This window comes from Anser brachyrhynchus (assembly GCF_964034855.1).
Source record: "Anser brachyrhynchus genome assembly, chromosome: 4".
In the NCBI taxonomy this organism is placed as follows: Eukaryota; Metazoa; Chordata; class Aves; order Anseriformes; family Anatidae; genus Anser; species Anser brachyrhynchus.
The window spans coordinates 12,237,413-12,264,196 of NC_137698.1; the positions used below are offsets into that span (position 1 = coordinate 12,237,413).

A 26,784-nucleotide genomic window follows, 5' to 3' on the forward strand; every position below is an offset into this window, starting at 1 on the left:
TATTGGGAAATCAAAGATATCTTGAAGTTTATTTAATTCAGCAGTTTGGTAGCCTTCTGGCAGTATTTCTAGTCATATGAATGGTAGGTACCTGTGTGTACACAGGCGCATTCCTCTGATCTATTTCTGACCTTGATTATACCAGGATTAATCCAAGCGAGTCCACTGCTGCCCATGAGGTGTTTCAGATTTATGCTGAGATGACAGGAGTTTCCTCTGACAATCTAATCATGTTAAGCATCAGAAAGCAAAACTATGCACGTCAATTTTCTGCAGTGTCCCTCCATGCAGTGTTCCTCCAAGGAAGGCACTTGGCCCCTGTTTCATTCTTATCCCTGGGGGACTGTGGTTTACATTCGCTTTGGGATGGGTAAATTGAGTGCTTAGATTCTTCTTTTTCTTTTTTTTTTTTTTTTTTTCTTAGCACAGAACTGCAGACTTTGGGCCCATTTCCATTGCTACAGCTACTAGTTTCTCATGAGTTTTTCATATTAGGCCCTGAATAAAAAAACAAAGAAACATTTTATTTCCTGCAAAAGGGACAATGACAATTTTGGAACTAGGAATAACGCTTCTTTGTACAGCTGCAGCAGAGGTGGGAAGTCATGGGACTTGAGACACCCGCAATGTTCAACCATCATGGACCACCATCTTGACACAACAGATGGAGAAATATGCATGTCCCTGCTAAGCCTAGAAACCTGGAATAATCACTTATGTGTCTTCTGAGCAAGTTCAAGGGAAAATTGCATCTGGAAGGACCAACAGGTCTTACTTTGCTTTGGAAAGGCTGTCAAATCCAATTCGTTTGTGTGAAATACCATTTCCCACTCCTTACCAAAGGAAATGCCTAAAATGAATTAACTGTAAGAAAGCTGAGACTGAAACGTCTTATATTTCAGGAACCCATAACGCAAGCCAGAAAGTGCATTCGATGTTTTTTGAGTGTTTCAGAAAGGGAGAAGCCAGCAAGGAAGAGTGGCTGATATCATTCAGCCAGCAAATCCATCCCAGTAAAGACGACAGATGTCATCTGGCTCTGACAGTTCTGATTAGCTTTTCTCCTTATGAACACTTTGTTTGAATCTTGTTCTTTTACTTACTGATTTTTTTTAATGCAATTAATACCCATTTCAGCTTTGCTATTGAGAGAATCTTTTCATTTGCTTTTACAAACAGAAACCTGAGGTCTGTTCTAACCAAAAGATACACTCCAGACACGTGAAATATATTACTTCAATGTTCATTACAAGGAGCAACAGAAAAATTACATCAGCTAGTCATACCCAGGAAGAATTTATTATCAAGGTAAAAGAAACAAATTATTACAGCAAGAGATTTTTTTTTCCTTGCTGATTTATAAATAAACCTTTGCAGCACTCACTTAAATAAAAGTGCCAAGGGAAGAATACAGTTTCATTTGAATACATACAGAAAAAAAATATAGAAAAAAGGATTCTTACACTGCTGTCTTCCAGTTAATTGCACCTACCAGAGAAAAAAGGTGGGTTATTAAATGTGAAGGGAAATGGAAGAAATAGAAAATTATAAAGAAAAAAATCCATGAAGAAAAAAAACTTGAAATATAAAATTGTTTTAAAAGCAAAGGAAAAAAAAATGGATTCAAAGTTACTAAAACAAACTTCTATCAAACCAAGACAGTTTTGACTTTGTTGTCTGGGGAGATTCTGCAAGATTTTTTCATTTTTATTCTAACTGAGTTGCGAGAAAATGCCAACGCCTGGAGAATCTTTACTTGATTTCCTCTTCTTGCCATTGTGCCAGGGGAGGTTTAGATTGGATATTAGGAAGAATTTCTTCACGGAGATGGTGGTCAAGCATTGGAACAGGCTGCAAGGGAAGTGGTGGAGTCCCTGAAGGTATTTAAGAGATGTGTGGATGTGGCACTAAGGGACATGGTTTAGTTATGGGACTCAGAAGGTCAGGCTGATGGTTGGACTTGATGATCTTGAAGGTCATTTCCAACCCAAATGATTCTATGATTTTCAACAAGGCTTGAACAAAGCACTGATATATTTTAAGACCTCTATAGCCTTTAATTTGACTATGAACCCGCAGGAGAATTCTAGTCTCTCCCTTTGCTGGGTTGCACATGCAGACAGTACTTTAAAGCAATACTGGTTGTTAGATGTGTCTGCTTGAACTGCAACATATAGACACATGAAGAGTCATGACATAAATGCAGAAGGAAATGAATATCATGAAAAGATCACACCTACCCTTAACTTTGGCTGGGGAGCATCAGAAATCTATTTTTCTTTGGTTCAATAGGAGAACTGCCACATGTGGTAGGGAAAACCAGCATATTAATCCTGCTCCACCTCTCCTTGAGTCTTTCTGTGCCCTTGTTAGTCAACCTGGTTATACTTTGCAACATGCCTTGTGATTTTCTAAATGCTGGACTGGACATCCATTTGGGAGCCGTTCCTGGCTCCCTGCCATCATTTTGCAGTAACCAGCTCTCACACAGGAAATCACTTCAGCCCCAGGCTGGGGTCTCTCTTGGAGTAAATCCTCCCTGTCTCTTAAATGGCATCAATCATTCATAGCCCTGTCCTGTTCAGAGCATCTGCTTCTCATTCTCTTCCTTAGTTTCCTCTTGATTAATTGATGAAATCGTTGAGTGTAGTTGTCTGGGAAACAGCCATATCCTTAAGCATTTTGGCCCCCTTAATGGGACAAAGCAGGAAATCTTCACAGGAACCCTGAAGGGACAGAAAGAATCAAACAGGACTCAATCTTCATCAGGACAACAGAGGCCAAGTCACCAAAATAAAGACAGGCTGTTCTGGTGCTGCCACAGTGTCTAAGGGCAGAGGTGAGAGCACAAAGAAGGGAAGGACCATCTGCCTTTCCTGCCATACTCAGCATCCACCACCCAAATACAAATACACCACTCTCCAGGCAGTTTTCCCTCAGGCAACGTCTACAGTGGTTCTCAAATTTGTATTCATGGCATCTTACAGGTAGCAAGAACCTGGGGCAAGGCAGAAGTAGGCAGCTTCGTGCTACCACTGCCTGCCTTCTTCTACCGCTGATGTTCTGTGCCTTAACTCCTTGGCTGCATGATTGTGACAAGCTTAGGCACCTTGCAAGTCACCAGCACCTCAACCAGTGAGAGGCACCACAGGAAAGATTCAGCTAACGTGAGCACAACAGCATGACAACTTCTCTGGAAATTTATGGCAGTGCTTACTCATCCAAACAAGCCCGACACAGCACAGTAATAGCTTGCAGAGAGGACCTAGGGGTAGAGACAAGTGATATTAAAGACCATAGCAAGCTGCAAAGCTAGAAAAGAGGCCCTGGAGAGTCTGAGCTTCAGCACTGTGGTGTTTTTCTAGCTCTTCAGTGCCTACACATCATGTTTATTTGTGAGGCCCAGGCTGCACAATGAAGACTGTGCAGTGTGAGTCAAATCCTGCTCACAGGGCTTCCAGGGGACCAGTTTCCTCCCTCCTTTGCCAAGGCACCTGACAAGCCCACCCCCTACTGAAGAATGAGCTTGCTGGTATGATGATATAGCAGTCGATGTTGAGACTCTATCATTAAAGACTTGATTTACTGGCAAGCCACAAGACAGCAACTGAGATATAATGCAACGAATACAACTACATAGTGGCATAATTTCATTACTCATTAGAAGCCTAGTGGACCAGAGCGTATTCTCTGAATGAGCTCTGGCTTCATTCCTACACGAGACAGGAACCAGCATCATGAAGACACTAAAGGGGGCACAAGCTGGGGGCTCTCTTTCCTTTGTCTCTCCAGAGTTTTTGGATCAGATTCACCATTTCCCTAAGGAGGACAAGCTTTCAGGGTTAGTTAAATCAATAAAAGAAGAAAGAAGGGACCAACCCATCACTGTCCCGTTGGTCCAAGACTGTGCATCCTGAGTCACCTCTGCTTTCCCACTTAGAGCCCAACCTACCTAAGAAACAGGGCTTGCAAGCAGAATACTGAACATTCAAAGGAAAGAAAAGGGGGAGGAAACTTGTGGGACTAGTGCCTACAGGCTGGAGCTCTTGGGTTGCCCAGAGAGGTAGTAAGTAGTGTCCAGCTTAGGGGAAAGAGGCTTGCTGTAGGAAAAAAGAACCTGCTTGTCTTACAGGCGGAAGTCTATGAGGATTTTAGTAGTTATGAATTGTTACCTGGGCAGTGTCTAATGATAGCTAATAGCGAACCCAGGAAAAAAAAAAAAACAGCACTTCCTTATTCTCTTTTGCCTGTGATCACAGTGTCCAGCTGTTATTTTTATCCTCCAAAGTAATATAATGGACAATTCCACTGGACATTTCCAAATGGACATTTCCACTCCCTTATTTTGCCAGAGATGTCACCATCCTTATTTTCTCTATATATACATAAATGTGTTTATATGTTAAATCTTTCCCCTCCCACTGCTTCAGTTCTCAACTAATGTCAAGAGGCAGAAGTCAGTAAAAAGTTTATTAAGCAGACCTTTCTGTATGATCAATTTTGCAGAGTTATACATAATACACCTTTACTTCTTTTATTTTTCCTTAAATAAAAAGAAAGGAAAGGGGAGTTATTTTAAATTTATGAGCTGATGAGACAGTGAGTAATGGTGAATCACTGTTTAATATTTTAGGCAACCATCTGCAAGGTGAGCTGTACTCCCATTTCATATTGCTAGAGCAAAGTCACTTCAAGTTTCGTGAATGGAATCAGTCTTGTATCAACCCCCAAAAGCTGTATTCAGCACCAGAGACAATCATCTTCCACAAAGGGATCTTAATACACAGGGGAAGAAATATCACAACTCTAACTATAAGCTGGAGTGAGGATTAGGGGGTGGGGCTGAATAATAAATTGAACAAAAAAAAGCTGAAAAGGAGGAAGCTGTTTTTTTATTGTTGTGTTTTGTTTTGTTTCATTTTTGGTGGTGGTGGTGTGTTTTTGTTGTTTTGTTTGTTTGTTTTACAGGAAAGTTACAGGAAATAACTTCTTTCTTGCCATACTTGGAGTCCAGCGCTCCTGGCAGTCCATGTGCTGGCTTGTGATTCCTTTGTGTGCCTCCTCTTCCAACACAGCAATACTAAACCTCTGGACTTTTCCCAGAGGAAGCATACACCAGCTTTTCTCTCCTGGTTCTTCTTTCTTCCCGCACAATGACATATGTAGAAAGTCTCTGTGTCTTGGTGTCAGAGCTACCCCATAAGGAAGCACAACATTACTTGCACGGAAGGAGGATATAGCATCTTCCTGTGCAAAGGAGGTTTGCCTGTAGTCTGGCACCTGCAGACACACACTTACAGGGAACACAAGCCATGCAGACCAGTCACCTGCCACATTTACAGGGACAACGTTGGAGTAGTAAACATGCAGAGCCAAATGTGTCCCTTCCAGTGCTCATATTCTACCTGTCCCACAGAGCACAAAACAAAGTCTGAAATCCCAGGTGGCTCAGGAGAGCCTCTGTTAGACCTGCTATTTCCAAGTTTCCCTCTCCTGCTGCTCCTAATGGTGCTGTCCTCATCGTTCTCCTGGTTTCATCTGCTCTCATGACAGCATGGTCTCTCCAGACCGGCCACTTAGTCTCTTGCCTACCGCTCATACCCAAGACAGGCCCAGTATCTAGGCCCAGCCTCTAGGCCCAGCCTCTCAGCCCATCTTTCTCCAAGGGCATCTTCAACTTCCCTTCCTTGATTAATGCATGTTAAGGTTGACTAATTTCATAGCTTCCATCTCTGTAGCTGCTTTACAGCAGGGGAAAATGCAATTTCCTCTTGGTTGGCAAGTATCACAACAGCTTTGTGAACCATGACAATGTACGTTGCTTACTGCTGAAGCTCCCACAAAATCTAATGAGATATGAATAACAGTTCTGCAGTAAATGTGAGTTATTAAATCGCTATGGAGAGCGAGTGCTACAGAGCGGGGTGTGGCGGGCCTTGGTGACTCAGCCGAAATATGGCTCTCCACACAGCACGGGCAGATAGCAGCTGTTCCAAATACAATGACATCAGTTCTTCTGGGACTTGTTTCAACGGCGAGGGTAAGAGCTTCACACCTTCTTCTGCACTTTTTATGTTGGGAGGAAGATCACTCACGTCCATTGTCTTTACAGTGTTGCAAATGACAGAAGAATTTATTCTGGTGCATCCAGTGCTTTCACAATGTTTTATTTATGTACGCATAAACAAATAGTTTAGTCTCCACATTGGTTGAGGACCTGTTATATTTCTTCCACAGCAAGTGCTTCAACAGCCATGCAGTGAAATCTGATGTCAGATAAAGTCATTGGTCATTCTCTCTCTCCCTAAAAATAACCTGCTTCATACTGTGCAATAAAAATCTGAGGAAGCTGAGATGAGACAAATTAGACCAGAAAGATGTCTCCCTCTCTTCTCATGGCAGTGGTTCACTACCCACATTATTATATAGTATGCAGACTTTATTTCCTATCATTATTTTTCAATGTCTGTTTTGCATCGGACATGTCCCTGTTAGCTGAAGAAACTTTCTGGCATGTATTGTCTCACCCCTGACAGCACATGGAGACACCATATTCGGGTCAGTTTCTGGATTTCTCACTAAAATGGGCAGATTTGGCACCATTTTAGTGCTAAAGAAGTTCCTCATGTCATTCAAGATTCTTACCTCAGAGATATGGTCTGGCACTCGGAGAAGTGTAGATTTGTTTTCTGAATGCTCTGTTTCCTCCATAAATTTTCAAAAAATCTTGCTCTCAGCCTTGAAGAAAATGTCTTGCAGGACAGCAACATTAAAAATAAATAAATAAATAAATAAGTAATTTGAAGCACTACCTTCTTTTGTCTTTATGGGCCCTACAAATGAAGGAAAATAAAGAAATAGAGAGCTTTCCACCCTCTCAGTTTTTCTGGGCTTAATAAAAGTCTCCAAGCAAACACATTTTCCTGAGGTTTGAGGCGAGAGAAGCGAAGGAAAGAGTGGATAAAAAAAAAAAAAGAGGATCTTCCCCATTTCTTTAACATTTAAGGAAGGGAAATCATATGTCTTTAAAAAAAAATTTGAAACTCTGATATTTCAAGATGTCCCTCAAGCTGTAAATGCTGTGGTATATTCAGGAACTCTTTCTCAAAGTTCTTTCTTGATCCTCTCCATGCATTCACCCACTTTGTTGTGCAGTGAGCACAACCTTACTGAGTGACCACTTGGCTAGACAAGGGCCTCCATCTTTGCACCACACCAATCCCCTTTTTTCATGGAATCCACCATGAGACAGAATAAAAAAAAATAAAAATAAAAATAAAAATAAAAATAAAAATAAAAATAAAAATAAAAATAAAAATAAAAATAAAAATAAAAATAAAAATAAAAATAAAAATAAAAATAAAAATAAAAATAAAAATAAAAATAAAAATAAAAATAAAAAAGAAAGGAAAAAAGAAAGAGGAAAAAAGAAAGGAAAAAAAAGAAAAAACACCATGATAATGCTCCAGTACTAGCAGGACAGTCCAGCAAGAGAATGGAAAAAGACACCCCTTTACCCGCATATACGGTCACTTTGCTTTTCTTGATTTGTCTGAATCTCCTACTATTTCCCTTTCTCCACTCACTCATTGTACCACACAGAGCTGTGATCTGAAAGCCTCGTGTGTATTCGTCAGTGCTTCAGAGAAGATGATTCACCTTCCCCACTTTTTTATCTCGCATCAGCCAAGAAGTCAAAGTATGCATAATACACCATTGTTGTTCTCAGAAGCAGGCTTCTTGCTGTGATATGAATGATACCAAGAAAAAGGTATGATTTGAATTGAAGTAGAGGGTCGGCAGGTAGCATCCTAAAGCTTCAGAACTAGCAGATTAAATATAACAACAATGAAATCATGTCTTCTAACAACCAGGAAGAAAATAATAATAATAAATACAATAGCCTTGACTGCAACACTGCGTGGAAAGGTGAAGTTTAGAGGGTGTATTTTCCGCTCTGGACAGAAACTAAATAGTGCTGCTTGTTTTACATCCTCTATAACTAATTGTATCTACATCCAAGGTCTATCTTCTGCCCTGCTCCCACCCTGTACCTGGGAGAGCTGTACTGCCAAACAAGAGAGGAGCTCTGGGAGGGCATCTACCTTACAGGCCAGCAGCCACCCTTGCTTGGCATAGAAAAATTGAGGAGAACTGGGACAAAGGGTGCATCTGGGTCAGACCTAGCTCAGTCTCTACCACAGATTGTTAAATCCCCAAAGGGTATCAGGTAGGCTTGCCCAGATGCTTTCTGTAAACCACGTAGGATGGATTAGTCCCTGTGACAGGAAAATCCGAAAAGACATGTCTGTTTCCCTTGATGGTGGTGTTGTCACCCTTTGTCCTACTAACTCAATTGCAGGTATGGAGTCCTGAACACAGCTGTTAACTTCCCTCCTACACTGTGCTCATGGAATTACATTATCTATCATAAAGGATGCCTTGTTTTTTCCTAAATTGTCACTGGATTTTGCACAGAAACTAGGCTGGATGGAAGTAAACAGCCTCCCCAGTGCTGTTGGATGCCTGCCAGTGGAGCCAGATTCCCACACACAGGAGCCGTATGATGGACACTGAAGGCATGTCTCCCTGGGGACCATCTTGCACAACACAAAGTGGGGAATGCTCTCACCTCTTCTAAATTTCAACTGAGATTGTTTCTTAGTTAAGGTGGAGCTTATTTATCCTTGCACAAGAAGCCTTCACCCAGTGTGTGCATGCTGGTGATGGTAGGAAAGTTGTAAAGCTGTGTAAGATGTGCCAGAACCTCACAGGGCTCACAACAGCCTGCTGTTAATGTGATGCTACATGCTGGTGTAGAGCAACTGCCATCCTTGACTATGTACTTGGCTGAAGATCCTTTAGCACTTCTACCAAACACTGAATACTGCAGGCACGCCCTTCTTTTTCCTATCATCCTTCTTCATTTTGGGGGCAAGGGTAGCCCTCCATCCTTTCTAACCTGTCTCATCATGTAACATTTGGGGTTTTATGGCCTAGCTCAACTCTTGTTTTTTTGGCAACTGAGGCCACTGCTCTGCCACCTGGTTCTGACCACCACTTTCATTGCATCTAACCTGATATTTGTGTGATCATTCAATAAGCAGGTTCAGGGAAGTGAAAAAGCAGGGGGGAGAAAAAAGGTTAATTTTAAGTGGAATCAGTTTCCCAGACTACAGTGATTTGAAGGGAGATAGAGAGGAAGAGGAGGACATTCTCAGGGGAAAAGAAGCCTATAACGTTTCTGGTGGCAAGACTTGTCAAACTATTCCCTAAGTTAGAGACCCCTCAGCTCTGTAGTTAACAAAGAGAAGGATATATAACAGCTCCCAACCACCCTTCTTGGGTGGGATAAGCATCTTAAAAGACAAAGGTGGCGTGAATATCCTCCTACACTTGCAAGATGTCTTTCACTACTCTAAGCTGTGGTTCTACACAGGCTGGATTGATTCTTCAGTTGTTTTACTGCCAGCACAGCTATTAATCAGTTCTACCATGTAAGAACCCTCAGTGACAGCGACTCCTTGGCAGTTCCTCTGGGCAGCTGTATCACGTACCCCTTTGCATGAAAAAGACGGTAACCTGAAAAGCAATGACTCGCATAACCACCTGGTGTACTTGGAAAAAGCAAGCTTTCCCATAGCAATTGGCTGAGAAACAAGCATCCCACAAGGCCATCAAAGAATTGGCATGCTCCTGCATCAGGCAGTCAGGATAATATAACAATGTTTTATTCGTCTGAGCATAGGCCGAACTTCATCCCTAGAGTTGTTCAGCAAAACAAGCTCTGAAAACAGTGTTGCTGGTATAACTACAACCTCAACATAACTTTCAACACAGTATTCTGGCCTCCTGTGTCCATTAGGATCACATATTACATCACTGATCAACAGAGAAATGCAGTCAGGCATGTGCCATGTAGACATGGCCAAGAGAAACCCAGAATTAAAGATCTTGGTGTCTCCTGGGAAATACTTACCAGAGCTGTCCACACAGACATAACAATCAGGACTCAAAGGAGAAGAAGAATGAAGAAAGATTTCTGCCCAAATGTCTATATAGACTGGTGATGCACTACTGAAAAAAAAATGAGATTTGCCGATGTATGAATGAATGTGTTGATTGAGTTAATGGCTTCCATTGATCATGTCTTTCAGGTACACATCCACCAGAGACCTCACTGAAGTCTGAGTGCACAAGGAGAAATGAAAGGAGCAACTCATTTTGTTCTCATTTAGTTAGAGCTGAAGACACACGAAGACACACGAAGCCCACCAGGCTTGGATACATGACAAGGTCCCATCAGGACTCTGCAAGTGGGATTTATCTTGCATTCCTTTAGACACCTATAACACAGGCATTTCTTTTATGTGTTCTCACAGGCTCCTGTGATAGTCAGTGGGGAAGAGGAGGTGGTAAGAGACAGCTCCTCAAGAGGGAGACCTCTGAAAAAGGTCCATCCATTGGAGAGTGACTGTTGCTTGTTCCCTTCAGACAAAGATGGCACACCCAAAAAATTACATCTGCAAATGTCTCCTAATAAGAACCACCCTGCAAGGCTCGTAATTGAAACAAGGAGTACAGCAGAGTATTTATTATATTCCTTCAGTTTGTCAGCTTTTTCTTTAAAACAATTGCTCCCTTTGCCTTGCAGCTAGAAGCAGAGTTCATCTTACTCTTTCGTTGGTAGGGACAATATTTATTAGTCAGAACATACAACAGCTAAAAGCCACCCTACACTTCATCACCAGGTCAAAGCATCTCACACCACCATCATTCAAACAGAGGCCCTAGCACTGCCCATCATGCTTTCTAAGTTTCCTCTATATTCTGGGAGAAGGCTCTGTGGTATAGGAATTTTCCAGTATGGATTGATCTGATTCTTTTCTTGTGGCTGAAGAATGTGGTGCTGAGCACCAGAAGCAATGGTTTACCTACAGAAGTGTCTCCAAAGCCTGCTATTTTTGGAAACAGCCTGCTTAAAAAAGGTAAATGGGTTAATTTTTCTTGAGAAAAGGCCAGTGGAAGTTAACGGCCTGCCTTGGTTTACTGTCTGCTACTTCACTGCAAATGCACGGGACACTCAGCTAACAGTCAATAGAGACCAGTGTGAGTAGGGACTACATGCATGGTCTCCAAACCTCATCACAAAGCCTGTTGATAAATAGAGAGCTGCTCTGAAAACATAAGGAATTTGCAGTTACTGAGTGAGTAGGTCAAGACAGATTCCATCTGTGCTCCATTTTCTGCAGAGAATCATGCATACCTCCAACACTCCACTGTTAGGTCTTAAACGTGCTCCATCTGCTGCCTGTGATGGTTACGTAGACCATAATGAATGTGCTGCCACTTCCAGCACCCGGCAATGATTGATGCTGTGTTAAGAGGACATCAGTGTTTCCGGTCTATTTACATTTCCAAGGAGCTTGGCTGGGTTTTGTGCTATCATTTTCTTTTGGTATACCAGCTGTGGGAGACCAAAGGGTAAAAAAATTACTGCAGCACTCAAGCAAGGAAATGCTACTGTTGAAAAAACATCCTATTTATGCCACATTTTAAAAGGAGCCCCTCTTTAAGAGTTTTAAAGAGCTGCTACTAGCAACAAATGAGGCTGCTAATTTGGCCTGGCAAGTGGGGTTTGCTAAACACTGATTCAACGCATGTAGATTTGAAATTGGAATTCTACTAGAAAAACCATCATCGGTGTGTTTTTACAGTCCCAATTCCTTTTTTTTTTCACATCAAGCCTGTCTCCTCCTTTCTCCCTCTGTCTTCCACAGCTGTCAGCTGTCATCAGCCTGGAACAGAGATGAGCCAGTAGCCAGCCTCGCAGATCTGACCCAATGTCCTGTGAAACAGGTGCCCAGGCCCCAACTCCTATTTGCTCCCCAGTCCCTTGGTTGTAGAGGCTGCCCGTAAAGGGAGGAAGAACAATTGACTTCCTGGGAAGCTGGCAAGGGATGAAATGCTTCACACACTGGTTCACACTGAGGCTCAAGAGCCTGCTTCTGACACTACAGATCAGATGGGAAGCAGTAGCAGCTCCCACAGGGGCTCTCCTGTTTCCTCTCTGCTTCACCAACCATGCCAAAGTGATGGCAATTCATGGGGACAACCTCGAGGAGCTGGATGCTACCTCCAGCACAGATCTCTGCTTCAGGGCAGAGCAAGCCCTGCCCAGAGCTGTGCAAATAAAATTCTCTTTTTTTCCCACTCAGGTGTTTTTTTCCCCATCACAGGTTGTGGGGGAGATTGCAGTGGTGCCAGCACTAAAAGTCTCACACAGACTGAGAGTCCTGGTTCCAAAGTGAGCTCTCAGAGGAAAGGTGGTCCTGCTCTGACACAGTCTTCTTACTGCTCTAACATCCCCAGTGGCTTTGCCTGAGCTATGCCCAAGAAAAAAAAAATCTTAGCGCCTGCAATACAGATACTAGAATATCCTCTGGCTTGAAATTAGATATAGGACTCCTAATTCACCTGCACAAAAAGGGTCATGCAAGGTGCCATGCTGCCAGCACCTTGCCTCCTTATAACCAGACAAGCGCAGAGACACCTCTTACCTGTTACGACTTGCCAGGTAACTTAGGGCCCATCCTAGGACAGAATTTTTATATTTAAAACATGAAGCTGTATTTACATTGCACTGTGCTCCAGCTTTCATGTATTGAAAACCAAATATTTAATGGAAAAGATCTAACCCAGCAACCTCTTCTATTTCATGTTTATATTTATTAACTATCTTACATGGCTCGCTACTGTAGAGCACAGGAGACGAAGATCCCATTGGAGAGACTTGCAAAAATCAGATCCCAGGGTTTTTTTTTTAGCAATTGTTGGACTTATCAGAATTAATTGGACACTAAGGAGCTGGGGCTGCCTTTGCCAAAAGATCTGAGCTGGTTGCCACATGAGAGCAGTGCAGCAGGAGAAGGGCAGGTTTCCTACCCCGCCTTCATTGATCAGTGAAACTGGGCCAAAATTCACAGAGAAAGAAGTTGTGTAGATCCAGGCCAAGAAGCCACGTTTTGAAAACTGCTTTCTGAATGACTCAGCGGAGCCATCTCCCAAGGTGCTGAAGCCTGCCAGAGGGAAAAGCAGATATTGTTGTTGGGTCACTTATTCACTATCTTGAAGTACGTCACCAGCCTTGGGAAGCTGTTTTTTGACTGGAATGCAACTTGACTTTTCTGTTTCTGAGGAAGATTTCCAGTATGCCTTGCTGCTGCTTTGTCAAAGCCCTTCCGTGACAGCAAAGTTCGGAGGAGAAAGCAGAGCAGGCCAACACATTTTGCTTCCGATCCTGGCCTACTGATGTTTTTCCCTCCCAGGCGGGGAAAGCTGCAGTCACTAAAGCCCTCTTCATCAGAAGGACACACTGAAGTCTTGCTCCCTTCAGAAATACCTCATTCCACTCTTTCTTCCATCCTCTATTTCACAGGTATCAAATACCTTTTTCTTTCAGAGATGACCTCACTGATACAAAAGTTGTTAAATATTAAGTGGATTTTAATTTACTTTAAAGCGCTTACCTTTAAAGTCTGCTGATTCTATTTCAGACCTGAGGAAGAACCAAAACCATGTCATTTATCCAGCAACAGCCATTGCTCTAAGAAGGATGTGTTCTCCCCTGCCCTTTAGGAAAAACCAGTCAAGGTCATTGACATAGTAAAATGACTTTCAAGGGACACAGTAAATGGTTCAGCTCTTCAAGTTAAGACTTACTCAACAGAGTCACCATTCCTGGAAGAGATACTTGAGCCAGAACAGGCTCTTCTCTGTGCTATTCCTTCATACCAATGTCATGGCCATGCAGATTTGAAACCCCCAAAAGCATCTCCCACCTCCTCCATGGAGCAGGACAACAGGGCTAACCTTCCAGCAGTGGTAACTTTCTGAGCTGACTCCCATTTTCTGGAGGTTTGGACCCATTAGCTATGCTAGGCACAAAATGCTGTTAAGTGGGTGAAAGGCACTTTCTGAACTGATACAGGAGGAATTGCGTAGGCCAAGGGTATGCCCAACACATTGGCTATGAGGTGGTCCAAACCTGTAATCCCCCTGGTTGTTGTGATGACAAATGTGAAAAGATTAGCTCTGTTCTACATACCCATGCAAAAAAATATACAGTCTGGCTGGTCCCAGACTTTCCTCTCTCAGACTTGGGACAAGGAGGAGGTCTCCTGCAATACAAATACATACGAAAGGGAACACTGGTACTGCAAGCATCCACCAGCAACAGCTTGGAACAGTCAGCAGCCAGGAGAAACAGCATCTCCTTGGACTTTCCTACCACATGGCAAAGTGTAAGCTCTTTATGAGCCCAAAATCTAAAAATCATAACCTTCCCAGACAGCTAACACCACAGACTTGAGTCAGAGATTTTAATTTTAATCTTCCCCACCACCTCGTCCTCTCTCTGCCCAAATTAAACTCTCCATTTTCCATTCACATTAATTACAAGTTACTCTCTTTTCCCAGAAAGGGTAGCTATTTCTTCAGTCCTGCGAGTCACCCACTCTTATCCCTCTAATGATTAGCATAATTAAGTTGAACCCAGAGGAATTGGTCCTGAGCTGCTTCTATCTGGAAGCAGCAGCAGCTTCCATTCCTGACCTGGGAATGGACTTGCGTGCTAACAAGCACATCTGTCCTCTACTTGCAGTCAGCCTAGTAAAAGATTTGAGCTGTTCCTACAGATCACACTCCACTGGCCTCCTAAGGTAGGATGCTAGACTGCTTTTCGTAGGCACTTTGCCATAAATAAATGTACATCATTAAGAAACAGCTTGACAGTAAAAAGGTCAGAATGGCTGCATATGAAAATTGGTGTCTGGATGCACTCGGGTAGGATTTGCTCCATCAGATGAAGCACAATTAATGCTAATTTGTTGCTGCTGCAGCCAGCTTTCCAGCCTCTGATGTCCTATGGGATCAGGGATTACCACTGAGCTAACAGGATCATCTGAAAACAGTTACAGTCTGCTCCAGGAACCAGTTTTACACCCAACACAACTATTGCAAACCTTTTTTCTTATTGGCATAGCACAAAGTTAGGTAATTTTGGCCAGCAATTTCTGTACTGATTTCATTCATTTATGCTCACTGCTAGTTGGAAAGCCATCCAGTATGAAGTTATCCCCTGCAAATGACTTTTTTTTTTTTTTTTAAACACAGATTAATTACGGGGGTTTCAAGTACTCTGTGCTGTCACATTCAGTGGTTTGTTAATCTATACTCAGACCACCTGGCTCTAGTGTGCAAAAACAGCTGCAGATGTCCTTTATCCACAACTGCCAGTTCCCTGGGCTCAAGGCATCTTGCAGTGATCAGATTCAATATAAACTATCTGTATGGTAGAAATATCCAAATACCATTAAAACAGAAAGTTCCTGTCCACTTTTTACAAGTTACTACGCAGTGGAAGTGCAGAGGGAAGAGACAATGTCTTTAAAACCTCCAGCTAATGCACTGTGCTGTCAACAGAAGACAGTTCGGAGTATACCGATACGATCTCAGAGGCAGGGGGGTCGTGTTGTTTTGTTTTTTTCATTTATTTGTTTGGTTTTGTTTGTTTTTGTTTTTAGTTCCTCCTTCCTGTGATAACCTTTCACCCCAGGCTCTGTGCTCTTTGTGTGTTTATCAGCAAAGCCCATCCATATGCCCTTCAAGGGAGGAATGACTCATACCTGACTCACAATCACTCAAGCAAAGCTGCAACCTTTAGTTCATTTCCTGGGAGAAGCATCTGTTAGATTCATCGTGGAGGATTAAGCATTTCTCCTTGTCATTTTGTAGATGAAGGAGTTTGCAACTGGATGAGGAAGGGTCAACAGATTCCCTGCAATGGATGGCAAACAAGCTTCCTTGGGCAGTTGAAGCTACGCGCTGGGGACTGGGAAGATGCTGTTTAGCAACTCCTATCTACTCCCTCCCGGTACGTGACCCTGCCCTTGAAGAAGCACCACTGGTTTCAAAATCACCCCTCCTGTGACAAGTATGCAACTGTGTGAAGCGGGCAGCCTGCATGCTCCCTGCCCACATTGCCCACACCTCGTCCCTCTCTCTCCCTGGCTGCCGTCAGGAAATGGCTCGTGTGTCTGTGCTTCCCTCACTGCAGAGTCACAGCCTGTAAGTTTCCTACCTGGCAATAAATAAGAAATGTGCTGTGATGCCACTGCAGAAAACACCTTGGTTCACTGAGCTTGCAACTTCTCACCCCAAAAGGCTTCCCAGTCCCTTCTGCATGCCAAGGCCCCTTCCTGGGACATCTTTTCATTCCCAGAGGACAAAAAGGAATAGATTCATCGGGCACATCAACCAAGGGCACTGCTGAAAACCTATTTTTTGCTATCTTCCCTCAAGGGACTTCTTTCATATTTGTTCCTCCCCACATACATGATTTGCTTCATTTAACTTCAGACTCCTAAAGACACTTGTGTCTACCAAGTAACTCTCCTTTTATTCTTTTTAGGAACAGAGAAAGACCAAGCAATGTTAATGCCATGATGCATAAGTCTTAGTAGCAGAGGAACATGGCCTCTGAGGAGTCAGTCGTGTTGCTGTTTGTATGCAGACATCCCAAGGAGCCAGCCCTGCCATGGTATATAGCAAAATATTAATAAGGATACATAGCACATTCCTCTGCACACCACTGTCTCCCTTCTTGGCTGAATAATCACAGATAATTCACTTGTCTGGATATGACTCACAGCTACTTTATTTCACACAAAGCAAACTCTAATTGCATGTTGTATGTCTGTTTATGAAACCCAGCACTAACTGTTATTACAAAATTAGTGCAGAAAACTCGAGGGGAAGGAAAACCACAGTGAAAAACCAAGTAACAGCCCACAAAGGGGTAGGCCAGGCTGTACCAGGTTTCTCATCTCTAGGACAGGCAGCTTTTCCCCACAGATACAAGCATTTCTTACTCACATAGTAATTTAGAGGCAATGAGACAAGTGGGGTCCTTCTTGCTTTGTCCTCAGATGGGCTGAAATTGTTTTGGCAACAGACTGCAATGGGCAGTTGGTCTGTCTCTATTTGTCTGTGTATTTTGCTCAAGAAGCTCCACAGTAACACCAGTGCAGTCACACGTGCTGGCTCTGAGCTACCAGGGAAGAAGGTGCTGTCCTCTGCCAGGGGTTCCAGCTTTCATGGCACTTTCACAAGGGTTTTACATTCATCTGAATGGGCAGGGAGTGAAGCAGAACATATAATGCCTGGAGAAAACAGAACTGATATGACAGACTTAGCACTTTTTCACATTTCTAGGTAGGGCCAAATCAGGGACCTTTGAATTTTCATTTTTGCTCAGACCCTAGCCCCATCTGCTCCACTGCCCTCCTTCAAAGCATTGCCATTGCCAGAGACTTTGGACGAAGTTGGGTGACACCTTGTAGCAGGCAGACAGGGAATAATCTAGCCCATGGGATAAACTTCATCCCTACTTCTAATGCAATGTCTAGACTGTTAAATAAAACAGAGCTAGGGAGAAAAATGGACCTCAGAACCCTAGTCGTCCAAACTACCTACTTGTTCTTGCACAACAGGTGTGATTTTGGCCCATAACAACTGTGTCTTTCCCCAGAACAGAGCTCAAAGGACAGCACACACCAGTGATCACTCCCAGCAGCTATAAGGACAAGGTCAGGTTTGACTCTTTAATCATGTGTGTTCCTCTGACACCACCCCAGCTGGCTGTACTTCCTCACACTCATACGTACCATATACTCTCAGTTTTGTGCTATGAAAACATTGTTCTTAGATGCTGAAACACAGCCCTATCATTATTACTTCAAACACTTTGAACCAGAAAAACACCCTTACAGAATGAATACAACCATGTCTTCCTATGGATGCATTTCTTCTGCAAATATTTACAGCCAGACATGGCCAGAATGGTGGGCTGAGGGCAAATCATCAACCATCCATCTACATCCACAGGGATGAGATGGGATTTCATCTCTGAAGATGGGAGCTGCTAGATTCTGTGAGAAAGCACCCACAGGCAAAAAAACATGAAAGAGAGAAGTAATGTCATACAAGACCTACCATGCATGTTGGGGGGGCTGATTCTTGGCAACAAGGAGTGGTTAGACACCTGGCTGGACAGGTTGCCACAGGGTGCTGTGTTCTCCATCATTATCAACATTTATACAAAGATGAGGCATCTTCTGGCAAGGAAATCACAGATCAGCCAGAAGCTTTCAGGCACAAAGCAGAAGACATGGGGGGGAGTCACTGCTGTGTCCTATGAAGGTGGACAGCCTGGAAGAGTTAATGGCCCTTTCTGGCTTCAGAGACAGAGGAAATATTGTGATTTAATCAAGCAGAGAAAACCCACACAGGCAAAGGCTTACCTCTAGAAAACTGCCAAGCCTCTGCAATTAGGCTGCAGATAAAGTGCCCAGCCCTTTACTTGCACCACTGTCAATCACAGGAACTCATTCCAAGAACACAGGTGCTTGGGGTAATTGGGATTTGAGCTGTAAGCAACCATAGAAAAAAAAAAGACAGGATGTGTATGAGGCAGAATTTGTGTTTCCAAGGAAAGAAAAACACAGAGGAAGAGCTGAGTGATTATTCAGGCCCATGAGGGGGTAGTCACAGTGGGGGAAAAAGCATCTTCTCTCCTCAAGTGCCTCTTCCCCTAGCCCCGTGCTCTCTGGCTTCATTCATGTTAAGCACAAGAATATGAATGAGAAGCCTGTGAACTGCAGAGGAGGAGGGGAAAGGGAGGAGAAAGGATTTCATGCTACCAGGGCAACCGGCACCATGGCAACAGTTTAATTAATGAGTTGCTGATGAACCCTACCAATAGGATCCTCCTGAATTCATGTTGTAGTAATTACCAGAGTTTCATTCATCAAGCCTTGGCCTCGAAAAGCCCGCAAGCTCAGACAGACAGAAGAGAACAGCCTGCTGAATCAATGGGAGGAGAGCGCGTGTCTCGGAGAGTGCTCCATTACTCCTCTGAGCCAGCACCCTGAGCACTCGAGCATGGAGACCACACGCCATCCGATCCATTCTACAGTCCCACACCACCAAAGGGCAACCCAGCTGGCCTCGTGCCACAAAAACAGGCAGCACTCATAAGCAGCCTGCAGAGCTAGTTGTCCTCCTCCCTGCTATGCCTTCAGCCTCCAGAAGATGATACAGAAAAGAAGCAAGTGAGCAGGTGATTTGCTTCTCCGGCTGGAGGATTTCTCTTTTCACACCAGAAGACAGCAGCATAACAGCTGTGTGGGGATCTCAAGCGGAAAGAGAGTTCCTGATAAGCACAAAGAGGTCTCAGAGAGGTGGGTATGTGCCATGCGCTCCAAGGGCTATTCCATCTGTAAGGAAGATAAATAGAAGATGCCATAGATGAGATTCATAAAGGAAAATTGCTGCTAGAGGTGAGCATCAGGTCACCTGATTTACCTGTCCTCCTCAGACAAGAAGAGGCTGCATGATAATGCAAGTGCTGAAAACACATCACACCACTGGTCTGCACTATGTGCTCTCAGCTCCTGCCAGCACAGAAATAGCATGGTACTGGAGATCTCAGTCTGGACAGATGAACCCTGCAAAAGACACTAACAGTTACACTGGGCAATGGATTTAGGCATCTACTGCAATGTTTAGGTGGAAACAAAGTGCTATATATCTATCCCCAGTATCCAAAATCTCACCACACTGACATTTAACTCAACTGCAAACACTCAGCCTGACTGCTCTACTGCTGCCAAATCTGAGCATTCAAGATGAGATCCACACCTGAAAACAAGGTACTCTTCTAGCTGATGTCCTGAAAGGTGTGGGTAGAGAAGAATGCTAAAAGTGTGTATACCAGGGTTTTTCTCACCTTTTAATGTTGCACACTGACATTTCTTACACAGGAGTCTCATTGCAACATTGCTTAGATACATTAAAAATTAAATTCGACTACCTTAAACTTTAGTTTGTGTTGCGAAAAACTCAGTGACCCTGGCCCTATTCTGACACCACTGAATCAGTCTTAATATCTGCGGTGAAAGAAATGAAAGAAAGAAAGAATGAAAGAAATGAAAGAAAGAAAGAATGAAAGAAAAAAAAAATGGTAAGGGAAACATTTTTCCAGCTCCAAGGCTTATTCTATATACAGTTTAAAAAGGAAGCCTCAAAATTTTCCCTTAGGAAAGGTCAATTTTCTTTTCAGAAAAAAAGAAGACTTTGTTTGTGCACTCTCCCTGATGTCTCTGATCTTCAGGGTGATTCCCACAGGGCAAGGGTTTGAGCATGGACGGTACTTAATGCTGATGAGCTGACAAGATGAGCCCCATGCAAATGGGCAGAAATCTCCTTGGAAAGCTGTTGGCCGCAAGTCCAGGGCAGCTGAGCCCAGTGGAGGGGTTAGAGCAGTGAACTAGAAGCTCTGAGCCCTCCTACCACCAGCAGCCCTGACTGGAAAGACCCTGGGGTGATAAATCGGCAGTGTGCTGTCATTGCAAATAAAGCAAACCCCGTCCTGGCCTACATTAGATGAGCGGCCAGCAGAGCAAGAGAAGTAGCTTAAAAATCATGCCAGCTGCAAGAACTGCAAGGATCACAGCACTTTAACATGCACCTCTGTTTGGGAATTCCCTAGCAGCCTTCCTGAGATTATGCTCTGACACTTTCTTGCAGTTTGTTCTTTATTTGTCTTTATTTCTGTCTTGTTTGTACATTTGCCTGCAGAGGATGAATAAATGGGAACAAACGCCTGGCTAGTTCTTCTTCTGAACAATGTTATTTCGGAGATCTCTCTCATTCTAATAAGATATATAAGTGACAAATATTACTGCTTCTCTGTGAGTATGATCTCATTTATAGTTAGAATAATCTTCAGTAACTCTACTGAAATCAAAGGAGTTACTTTCACTTTAAGGACTGGAGCTGAGATCAGCATCCACTTAATGCAACACTAATTATGGGTGTTATGGATTCCACCAGTCCTTGACAGTTTTGCTGACACTTGCAATTTCACCCAAGAGTGACATTTTTCTTAAAGCACTGAACCTTGGAGCCTTCATTTTCATTTGTTTCTTTTTTTCTTTCTTCTTTTTTTCTCCCCATTTCAATCTCAAGAGCATTAGAAAAAAAAAAAAGTCTGAGATGTTCCCACAGTAAGAGACAATTAACCGCAAACATTTTAGAGAAAGTTTTGCATTTTCTCTGGCAATTTCACATCTTTAAAGGTGTGCTTGGGTTTGGAATTTAGCGATGTCAGACTAATTCTCTTCTATGATACCATGTAGATATTTCAGCTTAAAATTCAGGAAATAGCTGGGTTTCTGTTTGAACAAAAATCACATTTGAAGGTGAGTCAGCTGCAAACATTGCTGAAGAAAACCAAGTTTCCAGTTCTGTTAAGTACAGCATGGTTACAGTTCAAATTTGGTTTGTTTTCAGCCTTGTTCCTGTGCTTCACAGCTGTCAGCACCACAAAGGCACACTCCTAAGCACTCTATCCTGCTGCCAACAGCCAGGAAAATGACAGCTTGCCATTATAGTGTCAGCCTGGGAATGATGAAGCAAGAGCAGTAGCTAGTCACTATGTGTAGTACATAACCATTTAAAGTTGCAAGTTCATGTAAGTACTAAATTGTCCCTCATTTCAGTGTGAAATCTGCTGTTAGGGCATAATCTCAAGTGTCCTGGAACAGTAATCTACAGCAATGCAATCTTGAAGATCTCTTAATGAAGAGAAACACTTAAAATTTATACTTTGCCACTAAAGAAATTGGCCAGGTCATCTATTAGTGCTGTTTTAGTACTGTTAACATATTATTTTTCCTGCATGAAGTTTAATTAATGCAGCGAGCAGTATATAGGACAAAGAGACAGCAGCAGGGCTATTCCCTGCTTGTCTCCATCTATGGATTGACACATTTATTATTCTATTTCAGGAGATAAGGCAGCCACCACACACAAACACATGCAGACACCCCTCAGCAAAAAATACCAGCTGTGAAAGGGAGGGAGGAAGTCTGCTCCTCCATCAGTTCTTCATGGGAAATTCAGAAGTAGGTTTGTATGGGAGGCTCCCAGGATCAAAACGGAGCTGGAGCAATCCTAGCAAGTCGACTCAAAGCCTGGGAAAACAATTTAATCAGAAGGGTCCAAGCCAACTCCACTTGGTCAAGCCAGATCCATGCATGCCTGGAAGGGGCACGTACCCAGGGGCTGGAGGAGCCTTAACAGAGCCCAAAGATATAGAAGAGAAAAGGAAGTAGCAGAATGCAGTACAACACCCCACCCTAACAGCATGGGCTGCAGTGCTTTAAGTAACGTCTTTGCCTTGCCTACAGTAGGGTGCAATCATCTGTACCGCAGAGACACAAAGCATGTTTATTTCTACACTGTTTAAGAGGTGTTTGGTTTTTTTTTTCCTAAGTAGTGCAATAAATTTTTTTCATTAGAGGGGAGCAGGATGTGGTATGGGGAGGTTGGAGAAAGCTCTCTGAAGCTAGCCTTTGCATTCAGCACGGAAGTCATCCCTCCATGTGTTATTCTATGTGAAAAATCAACTTTGCTTCACAAGAATAGTGACCTCGTTTGTTATTATGCAGCAGGCAGTACACGGAATAGTAAAAAATTCTGCTCTTCCACACCATGCAGGATCTCTTTTCTCTTTCATTTCCTTCTAGTTTTTGTGGTCTGTTCCTTTGCTCCATTGTCCACCGTCTCACTGCCTATTTAAAATGTAAATAGAATTTACAGCAGAAATAAAGGTAAATTCTACATGTGATGGAGAAAAGGCAGGATTAAAATATTGCAATTTCATTAGGCATTCCTATATGGCTAAATTTGGAGGTTGCCAGGTAAATATGAAACCATGCGAAGGCAAAAGCTTGGGCAACATCTGAATTTGCATGTCTCTCCCTTCCTCAGGCAAGCTATTCAGTGAAAGAGAAAAGAAAGGTTCGTGTCATTTGGAGAAGTTGTCCTAGGTCAGTACTTCTCCATCTGATCACAGCACAGGGGAAGGAACCGCAGAGATAAAGCATGTCTATCTTCTCCTTTGCTTTAATGAAAGGACCCTGGCAGGTCCGATTTCTTATTCTTGAGCATGTGCATATCCCGGTTTGTCAGTAAATATAGGCTATTAAAAAGACTATTACTTAAAACTTCTGTTTAGCTTGATTTGGCAATTGCCTTTGTCTGAAGGGTGTGGGGGGAAAAAAAGAAAAGGAAAAAAAAAATTTATATTTGTACATACCTGAAAGAGGGAAATAAGGACCAACATAAAACCATGTAAGCACAGAGATGTTCAAGGAGAGCATGTTAAAAGTGAGCAGCTCTGAGCAGTCATGTTTTTTCCTTCATTATGGGAAGAATATTGGGCAGAGAGATGCTACGCTAAGCAACACCATCCAGCAATGGGCTAAACCAGACCTGGTGCCTGGATCCTACAGAGACTTGTGCTCATGATGCATCAGGTTCTCCCCAGCAAAGCCCAATGCACTAATCCACAAGGAAATGAGTTGTACTTTTTGGCTCAAACAGAGCTTAGTCTACGTTATCTTCTTCTGAACAGAATTTACACAAAGATTTAGTTCTTTCTGGTGCCAAACTCATAATTCAGCTCAGTGTGGGGTTTTGCGTGTATGTGGTTTTTTTTTTTCTATATTACATTTCTGAATGCAGTGATTTATTGTTTCAGCCTTAATTGTGACCTCATTTTCATCCTTGTCTTGTTCCTCTTTAATTAGTTTCATGAAACTGTAATAAATTAGCCTAGCAATGTTCTTGATAAGCACATACTTGCTCACTTATTTCTTTCAGTAAAATCCATAAAGAATACATGGGACTGGTTTACTCCATCAAGCCACGAATATTTCGTTCTCCCTAATATCTGAAGCCCAAATTCACAAAGGCATTTAGGAGCCTAAAGCCCATATTAATACAACCTGCTCTCATATATGAGAAATATGAGATATGTATGTGTATATATATGAATATATATATATGTAGATGTATATATGTATATAGTATGAAATATGTATATAGGAGAAATATATATTTATTTTTTTTAAAAAAAAGCTACTTTGCTTCATTCTGCATGGGTCTCCTGCTTGAAGAACAGTTGAGTTGGCATTTGTCTGGTTCCCAGTCATCATGCAGGGCATGGACTATTGCATGCTCTCCAATATCACATGGAACCCTGGAAAAGGCACAAGTTTTGTGGGGAAACATTGAAAGAGTCCAAGCACTCATGCCAGAAGGAAGTCTGAACTTTATAGATATGCCCTTTATCAAAGCAAAGTAAAACACTCAGTCTGAAAGGACTCTAATTCCTCATTCATAAGACCACATCCTTTGGTTTGTGCTGGACATTCTGCACCAAATCTGGTAAGCAAGGTCCATGAGTAGCTTGTTTTCTTTCCAGTTCACCACCCATTATACAAAAGGTTGATTCCACTGCCTCCACTGCTGCCATCCTTACCGCACTGCACAAGAACCAAGTGCCTGCATACCGAAGAGGACTGGCTAGGCTATTGTTTACTGGAACTCACAGAAGGGACTGGGAATGTCAAAGAAAGCCTGGAAGAGCAAAGTGTGAAAATATCCTGTGCCTCCTAGCAATTCCACCTGAAAGACACATTTCCTACTCTGCTGGAAGGGGAGAATGCAAACAGATGTCTGTGCAGATGTACAGCCTAACTACAGGTGCATAGCATCCGGAAGGAAATGTTTTCAGAGGAGAGTGATATTTGTAAGCATCCTTTATTCTTAGACTGTGTTAGCTTCTGATATAGGCTGTTATCTATGTCCAGAACATAAAAGTAAAAATGAATAAAACACTTTAAATCCACTAAAAATAAATAAACAAGGAGAATAAGATTGTTAAAGACTTTAATGAACAATGAATCTATCAGTTGCTCCTAGAAGAGCTGTGTTATCATAGCAATGGGTATCTAACTATATAGTTGAAGTCATGTTTCAATAAAGGAGGTTGTTAATTATTTTTTGTTCCAATTTGTAGCTTCCTGGTCTGTGGAGGACCCTTATTCAGACTCCCTAACCAGAAATAAAAAAATATTTTTTACATAAAAATATAATTTTATATAATAAAATATATTTTTATATGAGAAAAATATATTTTTATATATATAAAATGTTCCCACATTTTTCCATTAGTGTGACTCCACTGGCATGTGCTACCCAGGGTAAATCTCAGTAAGATCTGCCTCTCCCCCCACCCTGAATACGTCTTCAGGCTTACCCAATTCGCAGTCTGTACGACTGCCTGGTTTAAGAACGATTATTAGCAGCATGCAGTCTAAAGCCAAGACCCCTGCACTAGAACTTAGAGGAAAGAGAGACGATTATCTAAGGCAGAAAACTCTCCAAAGCACAGCCAGGGATTTCTGTACTGGGAGCACCCTGACACGCTCACAACGCCCTGGTGCAGAAACGACCTCTGTATGGCAGAGGGGAGGAGAAGGGGGTCAGCCAGTGGGAACTGGATCCCAAACACAGGCATAAAATGAAAGATACACTTGTAATAGTCTGGAAAGCCACAAGCGCATCCAAAAACCCTGGGAAACATCACTTGGAGTTTTTAGATCTAGATTTAGCAAGAACATGCCCCTTAGGGTAGTCCCAGATAGGGAAGTCTCGTGGTCCAGCTCAAGGACGATGTAACCCTTCATTACCATAAACAAATGGTGGTCTCTAGGAACAGAGCCATCACACCAAATACCACTCCAATTTGTGAGCCTTACCAACACACAAATCAATTACCACTCGTAGCTGTGATCGTTACACAGCCCGTGTTCCCTTCTGCATTGTTTGCTCAGAATATTGCTCTCTTTCGTCATTAACTAGCAGTGATTTGGAAAGAAATAACTGTAATTCATACTCCAAAAGTCATCCTCCCATGTACACTCACCATTCCCAATTAAGTTCATGAAAGATTAATTCCTTAATGATTATGATTTGCACTGTTAATTAATTAGCTGCTTTTCCATGATGTATGCAGAAGTTTGCAGAATTACTTCAATCTCTTAATTAGCTTGCAGCAACTGTGAAAATGGTGAGTAACTCCCTTCATTCTCCTTGCCCCTTAGACAAATTATCTGCTGCTTGGCCTTCCTGTCCACCTCCCTTCCCACACCATGCAGAATCTCTTTCATCCACTGCTGCAAATGTTCATGATTTGCTTACTCATTTTTCTAAGAGGATAATATAACCGAGGAGCAGACACAGTTGACTCACATCACTTTCTTTCCTTGGGGAGAACATATTTTGATATGAATCCTACTTCATGCTCCCCAGGTTGGGCAGACCTGCAACTGAGTAGATATCTACTGTCCTGCTACACCAGAACGACACAAGGCTGCAGCTTCACTTTGTTTCAGAGACAAAATTTTGAATTTCTCCAAAACCTCTAGACAAAGCTCTAACTCTCAGCAGTGCTCTGGGTTAGTTGGGTGCTCCAGATCTGGAGGTGAAAGAGCATAGAGCAAGAGCCCTTCTAGCTCTCGCTGCATTTTGAGTTACTCAAATCAGTGTCTAAGCTGTTCTGAACAGCGGTCCTAGGCCCAAATTCCCACCGTGCTTACATTGCATCTTTCTACTCTGTATCTGGTTCCCAGCTGCCCATGGAAAAGGCTTGCTGATACCTCCCAGAAACTGCAGAGGTGTGCTCTTGTCTGCGTCAGCTGTGGTCACCACACAAATGGGCAGGAGGAGAAGGGACTGAAAAAAAACTCTGAGGAGAAGAGAGCGTCATTTCAACTTTGAGGATGGTTGCACATGCACAAGGATTACTCT

General features: G+C 42.7%; 1 long non-coding RNA gene across 11 annotated transcripts; it reads right to left on the reverse strand.

Moving 5' to 3' along the window:
* Positions 1 to 7,391: 7,391 nt before the first annotated feature.
* On the reverse strand, positions 7,392 to 26,426 carry LOC308195074. 11 transcript variants are annotated; one of them, XR_013951225.1, is made up of 5 exons: positions 18,055 to 26,426; positions 15,687 to 17,186; positions 14,108 to 14,180; positions 13,530 to 13,558; positions 7,392 to 11,467 (listed from the first exon to the last, which is right to left on the reverse strand). It is a non-coding gene; the product is annotated as an uncharacterized lncRNA (long non-coding RNA). The 11 variants fall into 11 exon arrangements; XR_013951222.1 differs by having other exon boundaries at positions 7,392 to 13,558; positions 16,936 to 17,186; XR_013951227.1 differs by having other exon boundaries at positions 14,108 to 17,186.
* Positions 26,427 to 26,784: the final 358 nt, after the last annotated feature.